At 40.5% G+C, this 18,229-nt stretch overlaps 1 protein-coding gene across 1 annotated transcript in view; it reads right to left on the minus strand.

The window, feature by feature from the left end:
* The window catches only part of pcdh15b (protocadherin-related 15b), a 1,519,471-nt gene that overhangs the window by 931,783 nt on the left and 569,459 nt on the right, over positions 1-18,229 (minus strand). The window contains exon 4 of the mRNA XM_072557866.1: positions 12,360-12,431. The gene's annotated coding sequence lies outside the window, so the exon portion shown is untranslated. The remainder of the gene's footprint in view (positions 1-12,359; positions 12,432-18,229) is intronic.

An 18,229-nucleotide genomic window follows, 5' to 3' on the forward strand; every position in this document is an offset into this window, starting at 1 on the left:
ATTTCTCGTGACATGACTTTCAGTCACTAACCCTGCAATTTTTGTTACCTAATATGACAAGGCAACTTGAGCCTGAAGTGAATGGGATTTTTAAGAACTTTTAGCTCCCGCCACCTGGTCCTCTCTAGATGAGACATTTTGAAAGCATGTTCCATTTTATAGCTTTGTATAGAGATGATGGGGATAATTGTAGCTGTGCGTCACAGTGTGAAACTGATGACAGCAAGCTGATAGCATATTGTACATCTCTCCCAAACTCAATTGCAACTGAATGGGCTTCAGCTTCACTCTAATCCAATGTATGCTATTGAATGAAGTCACAATTAGCTCTAGTTATTTCATTTATGTCATTGCCAGTATTTTTGTAATAACCTCTATTATATAGAAATAAGCTAGTGTTGCATTAAATGTTTTTGGTTCTCTGTTCAAGCAGACATTTTTATTCTAATTGAAGCTTACAAACAACATTTGGTTCAGGTTTTAGTAGGTAACTGAATGTTGATTAATTTATTCTGTAAACATTGAACTTCATAACTAGAACAGCGGGGGGTCATCCAATTTATTAGCCCTTCGATAGATGTGGCCAACTGACAATCTAGATATGGATAATTACATTTTTCATTAGTAATAAAATGATTGAGAGACACCATCATTGGGTACGTGATCTCACTGGCCCTTGTCTTACACATTTGTACAAAGAACATTTTTCATGTTACTGGCAAAATAGTAGAAGAAATACAACAGGATTCTTTTCAGACCTTTGCACTGTATTTCTTCGATTTTTGATTTGTTTACTTGTTAAAGTGGCATTTAATGTGGGTGAAAAAAGCTTAACTTCAGCACCTTAGCAGCACTAGAAACATCATCGAGAGAGCAGAATTTTTATCATACAACTCAACCAGTCAGAATAGCCAATCTATTTTAGTCAATGACAGCAATCCCAACCCACAGCCATCAGCTCCAATAGACCATGTTAATACAAAGGGAAAGCAGCATCCAATTGCTTTCTGTATGGAAAGCAGGGACAAACCATCACAGCAAATCAATATTCTTATCAATCACTGAAGTCAATGTATTACTTAACAACTGAGAGAATAGTGTAGAAAGCGCACCAAGATGTGCTGTAACCTTTCATGCTTGAATTTCAGATTTTGGCAAAACAGAAATACTATCAAAAAGTCTACATTGAATAGTGGTATGTGCTTGAATTAATACACAAATGTTGCAATACGTGCTTTTTTTAAATTTGCACATCATATTGGAGTGTGCCAGGATTTATTTCCCATCCCTATTGCCCTTGGGAAAGTGAAAGAAAACTGCCTGCTTGAACTGCTGCAGTCCTTGGGGTACAGAGACATCCACACTGTCAAATATGTTTCAGCCTTTAGTAAAAGAGTCCTAGGGTTTCTCTCCCTGGCCCTGCATGAGGCTGAAACACTGTCACTTTATCTATTCTTGTGTGCAGCCATCAATTTTGGTTGATTAACAGTGAATTAGAGCATCTTATGATGATTAATTCAATTCAAAGTCCAGATAGAACACTTATAGAAAAGCAATAATAAGAAAAATAATCTTATAAAGGTGCCCTTCCATTGAGCCTGGAGTGAGAGGTGGGGCCACAGAAGAATTAAATGTTGGCAGATTAATTATTGCAATGCAGGGTCAGTGGAATTGAGCAAAGCTGAGAACTATGCAAACAGTGATCTCTTTTTCAGGTGCAGTGATCAGAATATTTCAAACTACATTTTTTTTTAACCTTTCCAGTAAAATGAACATTAATTTTCAGTAACACTCCTGTGATGTAGCTGATTTTATCTTCAATGATCAACCATTTTCAACAAAATCTCAAAACATATTATTAGCCTCATCCATCATTAGCCTATATCAATTTCAAAAAGGCACTTTGCAGTGTAGTATAGTGGATTTACTTCCATATTTTGTTTTTCCATGGCTGGTTAACAGAGAACAGAATTTTACAAATGGCATGAGTATGTACTTGTACTTAAACATTACAGCATTAAGAAGGGACTTCCAACTGATAATGTTAATTAAATTCACACTCCCAGCATGAAGCTGTATGTTGGAGGATTTCCTTGTAAAATCCACTGTTCTCTGAAAGATTGTTACAGAAATCCTAGGAGTTTGGTCAACTAATGTGCATACAATAAAATGTTCATATCCTAAAGGGATAACAGTGCTCTATATCTCCTATTAAGAGACATCTTCAGATTCAGTAAAAATTAATAAGTTGCAGCAAAACATTTCTATGCTTGGTCAGGTATATTGCAGAATAAATGCTGGATTGGAATGCTCAGCCTGTCTGGTTTTATGGAATCAGGGGAGATGACCCGTTTTTTAATTAAGTGGTGGGGGCACCATAGAGTCACACAGTCATAGAGATGTACAATACGGAAACAGACCCTTCGGTCCAACTCATCCATGCCGACCAGATATTCTAACCTAATCTAGTCCCATTTGCCAGCACTTGGTTCATATCCCTCTATAACTTTCCCATTCATATACCCATCTAAATGTTTTTAAATGTTGTAATTGTACCAGTCTCCCCAACTTCCTCTGGCAGTTCATTGCATATCAGTACCACCTTCTACATGAAAATAAGTCCATTTTAAGTCTTTCCCCTCTCATCCTAAACCTATGCCCTCTAGTTTTGGACTCCTCCACCCCAGGGTGGAGTATTTATACTATCCATTCACTTTTGATTTTATAAATCTCTTTAAGGTCACCTCTCAGCCTCTGACGCTTCAGGGAAAACAGCCCCAGCCTATTCCACCTCTCCCTTTAGCTCAAACCCTCCAATCCTGCAAATTCCTTACAAATCTTTTCTGAACCCTTTCAAGTTTCACAATATCCTTCCAACAGGGAGACCAGAATTGCACAAAATATTCCAAAATACCAGTCCTAACACATTTGATAAAATGATGACACACAGCAGCCGCACATACCAAAAGAAAAACTGCACTCCCCTAAAGTGGAAAAGAGCACTCAGTTTGCTGTTCCGTCTGCCTTGTAAGGATACCGAAAGTTTGATTAAAAATTGAATCCTGTCAAAAGTCGAAGTTATCACTCTGAATTTTTCGGTCATTCCTACATCGACTATTTATTACGTATTTGTCTCACAAGGTGAATAAGATGCACTGATGGAATAAATATATTCACCAGCTGAGGAGGTAGGGTTGTTTGAACCCAAGGCTTTGGGAGTCTCCATCTTTCGCCTGGTCCGTCTCAAGCTACTCCCTCTGTAAGAAGTTGTAGATGTTCTTTTAATTGTAAGAAGCCATATAATCCTTGACGTATTTCCAGGAGCCAACATATTCATGACTGAAACCAACATAAATAGAATGAGAGTTTACCAGAAGGGTTGCAACTTGAAATGTATACGACAGCATTTTTTCCTAAATCTGAACAGCTTTTGAAGTATAGTATTGGAAGATATCTGCATAATGTAATGTTTCTGTTTATCATCCTCTTTTCATAAAGCAGGAGATTTCAAGCTAAATCTTTAAACAGATATAGACTTGGGTACCTATGGACATAATGTGCATTACACCTGACAATTGAATTGGATAGATGGCAATCTAGAATAAACTGGAATTTTGAGTTCTCTCAGATCCTTGATTTTAATACTTAATGAACATGGTTATTTGCCACAGAGGCCCGAGATATTTTCAAACAGCTCCCTCTCTTGGTGCTTTTGTTCTCAACCTTTCCAGGAAGTTGAACGCATTTTCCTGACTGCATGATTCATTAACACGTAGGAAAGTCTGTAGTTGTCTTTGAAATGGCCCTTATCTATTATTGTATATGTTTCAGATAATTACAAGATGAAACTAAGCATAACTATGGAGAAGAGAAGCCAATGAAAATATATGTGTGACCATGCTGCTCCTTTAACAAGGTTATGTTGTCCCTGTTTTTTCTTCAGAGAGGTCATATAGTCATGGGTTCTGAGATGTCTGGGTTTATCTACTTGAAGCTTTTTAAGTTTAAACAAAAACTTGTAAAATGAAAGGGGTGGGGCCATGTCTCCCAGTTCAGCTTTTCTGTGGTTTGGTTTGGTTTTAGCAGTCTGGCTATTCAGAGTTGTTGATCAGTGTAAGCTGAGGAATCCAAAGAAATAGCTACAATGGAAGGGGTTCCACACTAAATCACTCTGCCATGTCTCTCTCGTGAGGCTGCTGCATAAGATAAAGATGCATGTTATGGGCAATGTATTAGCATGGATAGAGGACTGGTTGACTAACAGGAAGCAAAGACTGGGGATAAATGAATGGCTATTCTGGTTTGCAATCAGTAAGTAGTGTGCCTCAGGCATCAGTGTTGGGACCGCAATTGTTCACAACTTACATTGACGACTTGGAGTTGGGGAGCACATGTAGTGTGTCAAAGTTTGCAGATGACACTAAGGTGAATGGCAAGCCAAAGTGTGCAGAGGATTGTGAAGCTTTGCAGAGGAACATAGATACTTTAAGTGAGTGGACAAAGGTCTGGCAGATGGAATGCAATGTTAATAAATGGGAAGTCATCCATTTTGGTAGGATAAACAGTAAAAAGACTTATTACATGAATGTGAAGAAACTGCAACATGCTGCTATGCAGAGGGACCTGGGTATCCTTGCGCATGAATCACAAAGGATTGATCTACAGGTTCAGCAGATAATTAGGAAGGCAAATGGAATTTTGTCCTTCATTGCGAAGGGGATTGAGTTTAAAAGCAGGGAGGTTATATTGTAGATGTATCAGGTGGTGAGGCCACACCTGGTCTACTATGTGCAGTTTTTGTCTCCTTACTTGAGAAAGGATGTATTGGCACTTGAGCGGGTGCAGAGGAGGTTCACCAGGTTGATTTGAGTGTTGAGGGGTTTGGCTAATGAAGACAGACTGAGTAGACTGGGATTATATTCATTGGAATTTAAAAGAATGAAGGGGGATCTTTTAGAAACATAAAGTTATGAGGGAATAGATAAGATAGCAGTCGTGAGGATGTTTCCACTGGCAGTTGAAACTAGGACAAGACGGTGTAGCCTCAAAATTAGGTGGAGCAGATTTAGGAGTGAATTGACAAGGAACTTCTTCACCAGAGGGTTGTGAATCTATGGAATTCCCTGCCCAGTGAAGTAGTTGACACTACTTCAGGAAATGTTTTTAAAGCTCAGATAGACTTCTTTTGAACAATGAAGGAATTAAAAGTTACGGTGGAGCAGAGGCCACAAAAAGATCAGCCATGATCTTATTGAATGGCAGAGCAGGCTCACAGGGCCAAATGGCCTACTCCTGCTCCTGCTCCTAGCTCTTATGTTCTCCTGTGAGACCCTGCCTTTGATTTTACCTTTTTTTGTCAAGAGGTGATTATGAGGATTGTTGCAGGAATTTGAAACAGCATCAATACGTTGGGAATAATCTGTTGGGTTTTCGGATAGGTTAAGTTGTTTGGTATTCCGTTCTCTTTTGTTTGTGTTTCATTCGGTAATCTTAAAAATAAATGCTGTTTTGTTTAAAACTAAATAGTTGGGCCAGCTGCATAACTTCTGGGATATCCACTTTATATCTGCTTATAACAACTAGAAAAGGTAGGATCCAGGCTACTTTCTTGAAATGTTTTGAGAGAATTTGGCGTAGTCCAGAACATATGGTACACAATTCCAGCTCTCCCCAACTACCCCCGCCCCACCAACCCCAACTCCAATTGGGGCAGCACAGTGGCTCAGTGATTCACACTGCTGCCTCACAGTGCCAGAGACCTGGCTTTGATTCCAGCCTCAGATAATTGCGCAAACTCCACACAGACATTCATCCTGTGTCAGCATGGGTTTCCAACGGGTGTTCCGAATTCCTTCCACAGTCCAAAGATGTGCAGGTTCTGCCGATTGACCAGGCTCAATTGTCCTCTAATATCCAGGACTGTGCAGGCAAGGTAGGCCAGCCATGGAGAATGCAGGGTTATTGGCAAAGTGTAGAGGGTTGGATTTGGGTGGGACGTTTCTCAGAGGGTCAGTGCGGACTCAATAGACCAAATGCCCTGTTTCTGCACTCTAGGGATTCTATGATTCCATAATTGTCCTGAAAGAACAGCACTTGGACTTCCTGTTATGATGGCTTTAGAGGGGCTGGAAAGTTGATGCAATGATTTCATTCAGTTTTTCTCATTCAGTGGATCAATCCTTCATACAATGTAAGTGTTACAATACTTCTCTTTTACATTCCTGGCAGCTGAGCTACCACAGGTTGATCTGCTGCAGTGTTCTTTCTGCACCAGTGCTGAGGAGGAAATAACAGTGGCAGAGATAACACCAGTAAATAGACAGAAATGATGGTAAAGGTATATGAATACAACAAACTTGCTGTCTAAATGACTAGCTTGTATCTTTCCTCAGAGAAGCAGTCAAATAGTGGAACGGATGCACAAGGTGAGATGACATCTGGAGTACTGTCAGCTGTTCTGGTCCTCTTATGCAATGGAACATATAATTTCATTGAAGGCAGTTCAGAGAAGTTTCACTCAGATGATCCCTGGTATGGATGGATTGTTTTATGAGCAAAGGCTAAACAGGTTGGGATGCATCTCACTGGGGCTCAGAAGAATAGGAGGTATTCCATTTGAAACATAGGATTCTTAAGGGGCTTGACAGAGTAAATGCTGAGAGAATATTTCCTTTCACAGGAGATTCTTGGACTAGAAAGTATAGTCTCACAATAAAGGCATGCCAATTTAAGAAAGTGGTCTGAGGTAGGATTTCTTCTCTGAGATTTAAGAGTCTTTGAAATTCCTTACCACAGAGGGCTATGAGGGCAGAGGCCTTGTGTATATTTAAGGCTGAGATAGTTAGATTCTTGATCAGTTGGAGAATCGAGGATTAAAGGGAAAGGGCAGAAAAGTGGATATGATGCATGTCAGATTAGACATTAGTGTATTGAATGGTGGAGCAGGCTCAAGGGACTGAATGGTTTAATCCTGTTCCTATTTATTACAGTCGTATGGTCCAATGACAATTTGCATTTAAATGGTATTTCCAAATGATGTTTTGCCCAAAGCATTACCCAACAAAGTCTGCTTTTCAGGATAAGGAGATATTAAGGTTGGATGACCTAAAGATCGGTCAAAGAGATGTCTCCAAAGGAGGGGGACAGAGAGTTAAAGACACAATGTAACTCAAAGAAGAGGTTCTGGAGTTGAGGACGAAGGCAACTGCAGCAAGGTCTGCCTGTGGAGAAGTGATTAAGACCAACAATATTCATAAGTTACAAGAGCTTGGAGATTTTGTGATATAGGGCTAAAGAGTTTTATAAGAATTAGGTGGTAAGAAGTCTGAGGCCATTGAGGGATTCGAAAACAAGACTGAAATTTTAATAATCGAGAAATTTCTGAAGTGGAAGCTAACATAGTTGTGCAAGGTAGACAAGCAGGAGACTGGAAGAATACAGCAAGCCAGGCAGCATCAAGAGGTGGAGAAGTCAACGTTTCGGGGATAACCCTTCTTTAGGACTGGGGGTGGGTGTAAGGGGAACTGCAGATAAGGAGAGGGAGTGCTTTGCAATCTGATTCGCTGTGGCAAATTGGAGTAACACCACTTCATCTTCCACCTGGGCAGCCTACACAGCCCAAACTACTCCAATTGAGCTCTCCAATTCCAAAAAGTCTCCCTTCTCATCCCCTGACTCCTTTCCCAGCCCCCCTCCCTTCCATTCCTTTGATTAACCCTTCCTTCCAGCTACTAACCGGATTCATTCTTCCCATTGACCAACCAGATTGTACCCTCTACTTGTGTTCACCTATCCCTCCCTCACACCACCCCCTTTATCTGCGGCTCCCCTTACACTCACCCCTACTCCTGAAGAAGGGTTACACCCAAAGCATTGATGTTTCCACGTCCTGATGCTGCCTGGCTTGCTGTGTTAGATAGATAGATAGATAGATAGATAGAAGAATACAGCGCAGTACAGGCCCTTCGGCCCTCAATGTTGCGCCGATCAAAGCCCACCTAACCTACACTAACCCACTATCCTCCATATACCTATCCAATGCCCGCTTAAATACCCATAAAGAGGGAGAGTCCACCACTGCTACTGGCAGGGCATTCCATGAACTTACGACTCGCTGAGTGAAGAACCTACCCCTAACATCAGTCCTATATCTACCCGCCCTTAATTTAAAGCTATGCCCCCTTGTAATAGCTGACTCCATACGTGGAAAAAGGTTCTCACTGTCAACCCTATCTAACCCCCTAATCATCTTGTACACCTCTATCAAGTCACCCCAAACCTTCTTTTCTCCAATGAAAACAACACCAAGTGCCTCAGCCTTTCCTCATAGGATCTTCCTACCATACCAGGCAACATCCTGGTAAACTTCCTCTGCACCCGTTCCAGTGCCTCCACATCCTTCCTATAGTATGGCGACCAAAACTGCACACAATATTCCAGATGCGGCCGCACCAGAGTCTTATACAACTGCAGCATGACCTCTGGACTCCGGAACTCAATTCCTCTACCAATAAAAGCCAGTGCGCCATATGCCTTCTTCACTGCACTATTTACCTGGGTGGCAACTTTCAGAGATCTGTGTACATGGACAACAAGATCCCTCTGCTCTTCCACACTACCAAGTATCCGACCATTAGCCCTGTACCCCATCTTTTTGTTACTCTTAAATCTTCCATCCTCCTGCTTGTTGACTTTGGATTACAGCATCTGTAGATTTTTTTTCTCTAATGTAGTTGTGCAAACCTTACAAGCCATTAAAAGAAGGATGCTTTGCGACCCCTGAAACATTACAGTCAGTGGGCATAATGTTCACTAGCATTGGGGAATATACAAGCACTTACAGCGGAATAGGAGAAAAGTCACACAATGAAAGAAATAGAAAGATGTACAAATTTCATTTTGCTTGCCTTCTTGCTGTGGCAAGCAGGAGATCCAGAAACAGATTTAGCAAACACACACACAGGTGAAACTCATGGAAGCAAATTAAATCTAAGCTAATTAAGGTGATGCATCCATAACACTCAAAAGCTCAAAAGTTATTTACTCATTATGTCATCACTTTGTGTTCTATTTATTGCCACAATTTCATAAAATAATGCTGTGAACAGACAACACAATGGAATCCCTTCAATTGGCCGCAAATCTCCAAAAGACAGATAAATGTTCTGAAAGGGTAGATGGGAACTGCACATGGGAATCTCCATCAGAGTAAGCTATAAAACGAACAGCTTGGGAAATTGAATCCCCCTACTGCACTGGATTCCTCTATGCCTCAAACACACCAAGATGTCTCTATTTGAATCAGTGAACTTGAAGAATCATAGAACCCCTACAGTGCATTGACCCCAATTGAGTCTGCACTGACCCTCCTAAGACTATCTCACACAGACCTGGTCCTCCCCATCTTATTCCCATAACTTCACATTTCCCAATGGCTTACACACCCTGCCTGCATATCCCTGGTCACTATGGGACAATTTAGCAAGGCCAATCCACTTGAAGTGCATATCTTTAGACTGCAGGAAGAAACCTCAGCATCTGAAGGAAACCTACATGGGGAGAACGTGCAAACCCTACACAGACAGTTGCCTGAGGTTGGAATCAAACCTGGGTCATTGGCACTGTGCGGCAGCAACACTAACAACTGTGCCATCCTGCCGCCCTTCAGTACGTACTTTTGACTTCAACTGTTAAAGTGCAATTCTGGAGATTAGAATATGGTGGCTGGTTGCTGTGGAGAAAGAGATATGGGGACCATGATAGTTCTACACAATGAGCTTACCATCAGAAGGGAAATACAGCTCCACATTTCTGAATGAACCTGAATTAGAACCTCCTTTCAGAAAAATGGAGCACATCTGTGGTAGTAAAAGGAATGGAGTAGCAATATATATCAGATTGCCACTCCGTTAAAATCTGTCCCAATGCTTACACCAATTTGAGAACTCAATGTTACACAAACTCATTGATACAAATGTATCATTTATATTACAGGAGCAAATAACTGCAGATGCTGCGATCTTTCATTGTTTTTACTAGTCATTTAGATTAGTTCATCCTCTAATATAAAAACTGGCAACGTGCTCTCCATGAAATAACTCTTTACAACTAACAACCTCGATGCCAAATTCATTCATTTAAAGAATTTGAAAGTGATCTTTAATGGAATGTAAATCTCTGATTACTCAAATATTCTGTCAACAATGTTGTACATATTTTTATGAATTATTTTTAAACCAATTTTGAATATGAACAGAACATTCATAGTTCAAAAGATTAAGAAAAATACAAGATCATTACACTGACTCAAAGCCAGAAAGCAACTTGCAGCATTGCTTTGTCTAAGTAATCAAAGCAACAATTGTGCATTTCTGAGTATAACCTAAACCTGTAGTGTGTTTTATTTTGTGCCTTTTGTTTTCCAATGGTGGGCGAATCATGTAGTTGCTCATGCCTATAAAACCACAGGTTAATCCTAAAGCAATATATCATGTGAGTAAATACAAACTAAAGATATTGCACAAATACTCATACCAAGTTTTAATAATAGTTATTTTTCCACTCTTGTATAACAAGTTATTTATAAGTAATTTTGTCCATTTCTTCTCTCAGCAATATGGTTAACCATCAACCTTGCAGAAAGCTGCCCACAAAAGATACAACTTGTTCTGTGGCATAGACTTCACCTTTCATGTCAATCATTTCATTCTTGCAATAGCAGCAGGAGTTTCTGCCGTCCAGCAACAGTGACGTTATCAAATAGTTGAGGCAACCATTGCATTGAATAATTCAGACAAACAGCAAACAAAGAAGGAACAAACATATTTTGCTGTTAATGTTTTATAACTAGAATGACTCAAGGAGACATCAGATCATAAGAGATCGAAACAGAAGTGGGCCATTCAACCTATCGAGTATGCTCTGCCATTCAATGTAATCATGGCTGATCTAATAAACTTCAATTCCACTTTCCTGCCTGTTTCCCATAAACTAGATTCCCCCAATAATTAAAAATCTGGCTTGCTCAGCTTTGAATAGACTTAACAAGTTAACCTCGACAGCCCTCTATGGTAAAGAATTCCCAAAATTCATTACCCTCAGAAAAGGTGCTCCCCCTCATTAGTCTTATTCTAAGATTATGCTCTCAGGCATTTGGTATGCTTGCCTTTATTTGATCAGTGCATTGAGTATAACAGTTAGGAAGAGAGTATGGTGCTGGAAAAGCATAGCAGGTCAGGCAGCATCCAAGGAGCAGGGGAATCGATATTTTGGACAAAAGCCCTTCATCAGGAATTCTTCATAATTCCTGATGAAGGGCTTATGCCCAAAACGTCGATTCCCTGCTCCTTGGATGCTGCCTGACCTGCTGTGTTTTTCCAGCACCATATTCTCGACTCTGATCTCCAGCATCTGCAGTCCTCAATTTCTACATTAAGAGTTGGGAAGTCCTGTTGCAGCTGCACAGGACATTTGTTAGGCAATTCTGATATCTCTGCTAAAGGAAGGATGTTGTGAAATTTGAGAAGAGTTCAGAAAAGATTTAAAGGAATTTGGCAGGGTTGGAGGGTTTGAGGCTGAATAGGCTAGGGCTATTTTCTCTGGAGCATCAGAGGCTGAGGTGTGACCTTATCGAGGCTTACAAAATCATGAGGTGCATGGGTAGGGTGAGTGCCAAAGTCTTTTTTGTGGGGTCGTGGAGTCCAAAACTAGAGGGAATAGGTTTAGGGTGAGAGGAGAAAGATGTAAAGGGACCTAAGTGGGGGGGGGGGGGGGGCAGCTTTTTCACACAAAGGGTGGTGCATATATGGAATGAGTTGCCAGAGGAAATGGAGGTTGTTGGTACAATTACAACATTTAAAAGGCATCTGGATAGATATAGGAATGGTTCGGAGGTATATGAGCCAAATGCTGGCAAATGGGACTGGATTAATTTAGGATAGCTGGATGCCGTGGACGTGTTGGGCTAAAGGGTCTGTTTCTGTGCTGTACATGACTCTGAGGTGCTACGTTCTACAACAAAGGAAACAACCTTTCCACAGAAATAAGATTCTTGAGGGACTTGACAGAGTTTATTTCACGAAAGCTGACTCTCATCTTTCTAAACTCCAATGAGTACAGGTCCATCCTATTCAATCTGTCAGTAGAAGGCAATCCATCCATAACCAGAATCAAACTAGGGAACTCTCCCAAGACTGCCTCCAATGCCAAGATAGCTTTCCTTAAATAAGAGGACCAAAACTGTTCACGGTATTTTAGGTGTGATCTGACTAGTGCTTAGTATAGTTTTAACAAGATCTCCCTATTTTTACCACCATTCCCTTTGATGTACATGTTAACAGTCCATTTGCCTTCACTATTACCTGCTGAACCTGGATGCTAGGTGCTTGCAATTCATGGGCAATACCTGGGCTGGAGCTTTTTGCAGTCTTGCTCTGTATAAAACAAAATAAGCTTTTTTAATCTTCCTGACAAAATGCATAGAGTCAAAGAGTCACAGAGATATACAGCACTGGAACAGACCCTTCGGTCCAACTCGTCCATGCTGACGCAGATATTCTAAATTAACTTAGTCTCATTCGCCAGCATTTGGCTTATATCTCTCTAAATCCTTCGTATTCATAGACTTATCCGGTTGCTTTTTAAATGGTGTAATTGTATTAGCCTCTACCACTTCTTCTGACAGTTCATTCCAGATACACACCACCCTTTGTGTGAAAAAAGTTGCCTTTTAGATCTCTTTTAAATCACAGTTTCCCACATCACATTCCATCTGCTATGTTTTTGTACACTCATTTAACCAGTACCTCTGTAAACTGTGTCATTCTCAACAAATGACTTCCCTATTATTTTGGATCTTCTGCAAACTTGGCTATAAAACATTGATTACCCTAATACAAGCCATGAAAATATACTGTATATAAAACTGTGGCCCCAGCACCGATCCCACCGATTCCATTAGTATCAGGTTACCATCCGAAAAATACCACCCACATCTATTCTTTATTACGTAGCCAACCCACTTTCCGTGCAAATACACTATTTCCAGTACTGGGAGTCTTACCTTAAAAGTATTTGTATTTCCTCAAAAGCCTTCTGAAAATCCAAATATATTGCATGCACTTCCTTCTCCTTTACCTGTCCTGCTTGTGACTCCCTCATAGAATTTTCATAAATCAGCCTGACATAACCCATTGATGAACATATATTCCTGTAGCCTGTGCACCTATTTATAAAGTCATAAATTCATTACCCTTCCTTATAGCTTCATAAATATGCGCTCACTCTCAAAATTGTGAATTTTACCCCTGAGGCTATTTGCCCAGGATTAATTTGAACATCTTTCCACTCCTAGTTGTTTGTCCTAATAAATATTCTCCCATGTTTGTCAACATTAAATTTCCCCTATCTGCCTGCTCCTTTTACATCATGTCTTTACTGTCTCGTCTTTTACAATCTTCCTTGTATCTTGCCAAATCATCTACTTAAGAGTCATCAGTGAATTCTGAGGTGTGGTGCTCCCTACACTGAAGTCTAATGTATCTGTCAGTAACAAAAAATGAAAAAGGATTTAGCTTTACATGATCCTTTGATGATAAAACCAATAACAGCTTATGCTTTGAACAGAATATCTAACAGGCTAATTGAATGTATACAATTTAAATAAGGAGAACACCATGCAAGACCTTAGAGGGCAGAATATGGGTTTTTGGAAAGTTTATAGAAGAGAGAGAAATTGAAAGGTGGGCTGAAAGGGTTCAGAAAAGATTTATAAGGATGTTGCCAGGGCTGGAGGATTTGAGCTATAGGGAGAGGTTGAACAGGCTGAGGCTGTTTTCCCTGAAGCATTGGAGGCTGAGGGGTGACCTTGTAGAGGTTTATAAAGTCATGAGGGGCATAGATAGGATAAATAGAAAAAGTCTCTTCCCTGGAGTGGGGGAGTCCAGAACTAGAGGGCATAGGTTTAGGGTGAGAGGGAAAAGATATAAAAGAAGGCAACCTTTTCACTCACAGGGTGGTAGGTATATGGAATGAGCTGCCAGAGGAAGTGGTGGAAGCTGGTACAATTGCAACATTTAAAAGGCATTTGGATGGGTATATGAATAGGTTGGGTTTAGAGGGATATGGGCCAGGTGCTGACACGTGGGACTAGATTGGGTTGGGATATCTGGTCGGCATGGACGAGTTGGACCAAAGGGTCTGTTTCCATGCTGTACATCTCTATGACTCTATGACTGGTCCTTGAACAAAATTTCAAACGTGAATGAAAATTCTGCTAATGTTGTTTCAGGTGTGGTGGGGTGGAATGATGGAAGTTACAAAAAAATTAAGCAAAAGAGGTAAGAACTAGTGGCACAGTGGTTAGCACTGCTGCCTCACAGTGCCAGAGACCCAAGTTCAATTCCCTCCTCAGGCGACTCTTTGTGTGGAGTTTGCACATTCTGTGTGGGTTTCCTCCGGTGCTCCGGTTTCCTCCCACAATCCAAAAATGTGCAGGTTAGGTGAATTGGCCATGCTAAATTGCCCATTGTGTTGGGTGAAGGGGTAAATGTAGGGGAATGGGTCTGGGTGGGTGGCGGGTTGGTGTGGACTTGTTGGGCCAAAGGACCTGTTTCCACACTGTAAGTCATCTAATCTGAAAGAGAGAGAACCTCCATTTTTGATCTTTTCTTATTTATAAAATGTGGACTCAGGGAGGTGAGGAAAAAGAATACGTGACAAAATAATAAAGTAGAAACAACACTAGAAATCAGCTTATTGATGGAGGACCTAAAATTGCAGAATCAAGATCAGCAATTTTAAGGAATTCAAAATCATCGAGGTGATAATGAATATCGGGTTCAAAGGTTAATTCAAATTTGACATGTATACCAAAACTCTGCATACGATCTTTCTGAACTTCACTAAAGTTCTAGGACAGATTTTGTCAAGAGCTTTGGAAACCAGGATCAGGAATTTATTCAGAATCAATCTGATAGTTGGATTTACATTTCCCACAATAAAACTGGAGCAAGAGAAGTTCCAGGGGAGTTTCTGGCATACACTGACAGCAGACTCAGATTGCGCTTCCATCGAAATGTTGCATTTGGAGCAATAACACTCCATTCTCACAATGGTGGCTTGGAAACAGTTACTCAATTAGTAAGGGAATCCAGTTTATATCTAGTTTATTTGGAGCATTTGATGAGATAAAAATCTGAACATTAATGAGGAAAGTTGGCAGTCAAGAATGCATTTAGCAGGTTTATGACTCGCCCTTCATTGGAACCTCACCACTGCCTAGTGGTAAATTTGCCTTACTGATGAGGAATACCACTAGTTGATGTTCCCGATGCCAAAATGTTCAAAGTTTGGGAGAAGATTTGTAGCTCGGGTGCTCATTGTTGTGGTTCTGTTCGCCGAGCTGGGAATTTGTGTTGTAGACGTTTCGTCCCCTGTCTAGGTGACATCCTCAGTGCTTGGGAGCCTCCTGTGAAGCACTTCTGTGATGTTTCCTCAGGCTAGTCCTTTGGGTTGTGGCATGTCCTCATTCAGTTGTCTTCCCCTTAGGCATCTGTTGATGAAATTGCGGAGGTATCTGTTTTTGGCGAATACATTGTATAGGTGTTCTTCTTCCTCTTTTTGCAGTTCTGGTGTACTGCAGTGTGTTGTGGGCCTTTTGAACAGTGTCTTGATGCAACTTCTTTTGTGTGTATTGGGGTGGTTGCTTTCATAGTTTAGGACTTGATCTGTGTGTGTGACCAAGTCCTAAACTACAAAAGCAACCACCCCAACACACACAAAAGAAGTTGCATCAAGACACTGTTCAAAATGGCCACAACACACTGCAGTACACCAGAACTGCAAAAAGAGGAAGAACACCTATACAATGTATTCGCCAAAAACAGATACCTCCGCAATTTCATCAACAGATGCCTAAGGGGAAGAAAACTGAATGAGGACATGCCACAACCCAAAGGACTAGCCTGAGGAAACATCACAGAAGTGCTTCACAGGAGGCTCCCAAGCACTGAGGATGTCACCTAGACAGGGTATGAAACATCTGCAACACAAATTCCCAGCTTCGCGAACAGAACCACAATGCCAAAATGTTCATCAGACCTTTTGTCTAATTCTGCCACAAATCTCAGCATATCCCACGTTACTCAGATTCATTCGAGATTTTGTCCTTCACATAAGCACAACATAATGGCAATACCAGAGCAATTTTAACCAAATTCAGACGCCTGTTACCACAAAAAGCAAGGAAGAGGATCATAGTAGGAGGGCTTTCACCAAAAAAAATTGACCAGGTACTTTTAGCTTTTGGATTGCTAGAGTAAATATAACAGCATCCTGTAAAATACAGCAAAAATTGTAATGAAAAGTTTTGTAGGTGCTCAAAATTTAATTTCAATTGTGAGTAGCAGACACATAATAATAGTGCATGCGTTTTGCACAAATCAAATGCAACAATTTCTGATGTGGCAGATCATGTGCATGTACACAATGGATGTGTACTGTCTTGTATACTGGATTAAAAAAAAAGTAAGCATACAAATAAGAGCAGGAAACAGTCATCAGACTCTTTGCAAAAGTCAAAAAAGGATCTAATTCTTCCTCGGGGTTTATTTTGATCCAACTGAACAGCTATAAGCATAGGCAGAGATGGGTCAGTGCGATACAGGAAAATCAAATTGACATGTGACTGATATATTGGCCCTCAAGGGCTACCACCAAAATGTTAATGCTTCTAAAAATGATACTTCCTTGAATGATGAGCCATAAGAGAAGTGCAAGTGTAAGACCTGCCCCTCCTGGGGTCACATTACAAACACAGAGCACTATTAAGCAACACAAGCCACCACTGCCCTGTCTTTACAATCTCCCTTCCATCTCACTGCGTACCACTGATGATAACCACTTCAGCATGCCCCCTTTTCTATATACTTGCTCCCATCTAATCACACAAAGGGTTTTAGAAAATCTGATTTTGTTTTACCTGAAAGATGGACAACCAGAACTTTCAAGATAGAGATTGATAGATTTTTACTGGGTAAGGGATATGAACCCATGTTAGGCTTATGGTGCTGATCAGCCACCATCTCACTGGATAAGGGGAGGCAATGGCCTAGTGGTATTATCACTAGACTATTAATCCAAAAAGCTAGGTAATGTTCTGAGGACCTGGGCTTGAATCTCACAATGGCAGATGGTGGAATTTGAAATTAATTAATGTGTGATAGTGAGTCTAATGATGACCATGTAGCCATTGTTGATCGTCCGTAAAACCCATCTGGTTCCCTACTCTCCTTCATAGAAGGAAAATGCCTTCTTTACCTAGTCTGGCCTACATGTGACTCTAGACCCACAATGATGTAGTTGGTTTTTGAATGCTCTGTGGTCAGTTAGGAATGGGCAATAAATGTTGGCCTAGCCCATATTCCATGATTAAATAAGAAGATGGTAGAACAGGCTAGATAAGTTGAATGACATATTCCAGACATAATGTTAGATTTGATTTTGAATGCAACGTCAATAACTGATCAAATGTGTAAAAATCAGTCTCTAATGACAGTTTTCAGCAATTGAAAACTGTTGAAGAACCACTTGGTTTCATTTCCAAAACAAATCAAAATGCATTTGCCAGCATCAAATTGATTTCACACTTAATATTTTCTGCTGTCTGCTTGACTTTTCTTGTTTAACATTCTGTAATACTCTTCCACTTATAAAGTGAAAAGCAATATAACCTAAGTTGCTGGTAAGATGCTTAAAACCAAACACCATTTGGGAAGCTGACAATACAGGGGATGAAATTTTGCCCTAGTCCAGAGGGGAGGTCTCTACAAATGACACCTCTCAGAAACTCAATGAATCAACTACAGAAGTGCTACAGTGCTTGGCTTCAATTTAAATTATAACCCTTTGCATTATCCTTTCTGCTATTTACAAAGCTATTACAATGAATTTCCCATCAAATCCAGCATTCACAGCATTATTGCTCGCAGGGATTTCCAGCTGTCACTCACATGGCATAACTGCTTCTACATCAAACCTTGCAAATGCACACAAATAAAAGCAAGTTTCAAAAAACGAAAGTTGAGAGATTTTATATGGGTCAAGTCCAGGATTTCCCAGTCTACAATAAGAACATTGCCAGAAATGTTACAGAAACCCATTTGCATGCAAGGGCTTTGCATGGGTTAACGACTGGTAACATTTAATCTCACATTAAGTACTTACTTGATCA

Source organism: Chiloscyllium punctatum, chromosome 38 (assembly GCF_047496795.1).
Source record: "Chiloscyllium punctatum isolate Juve2018m chromosome 38, sChiPun1.3, whole genome shotgun sequence".
In the NCBI taxonomy this organism is placed as follows: domain Eukaryota; kingdom Metazoa; phylum Chordata; class Chondrichthyes; order Orectolobiformes; family Hemiscylliidae; genus Chiloscyllium; species Chiloscyllium punctatum.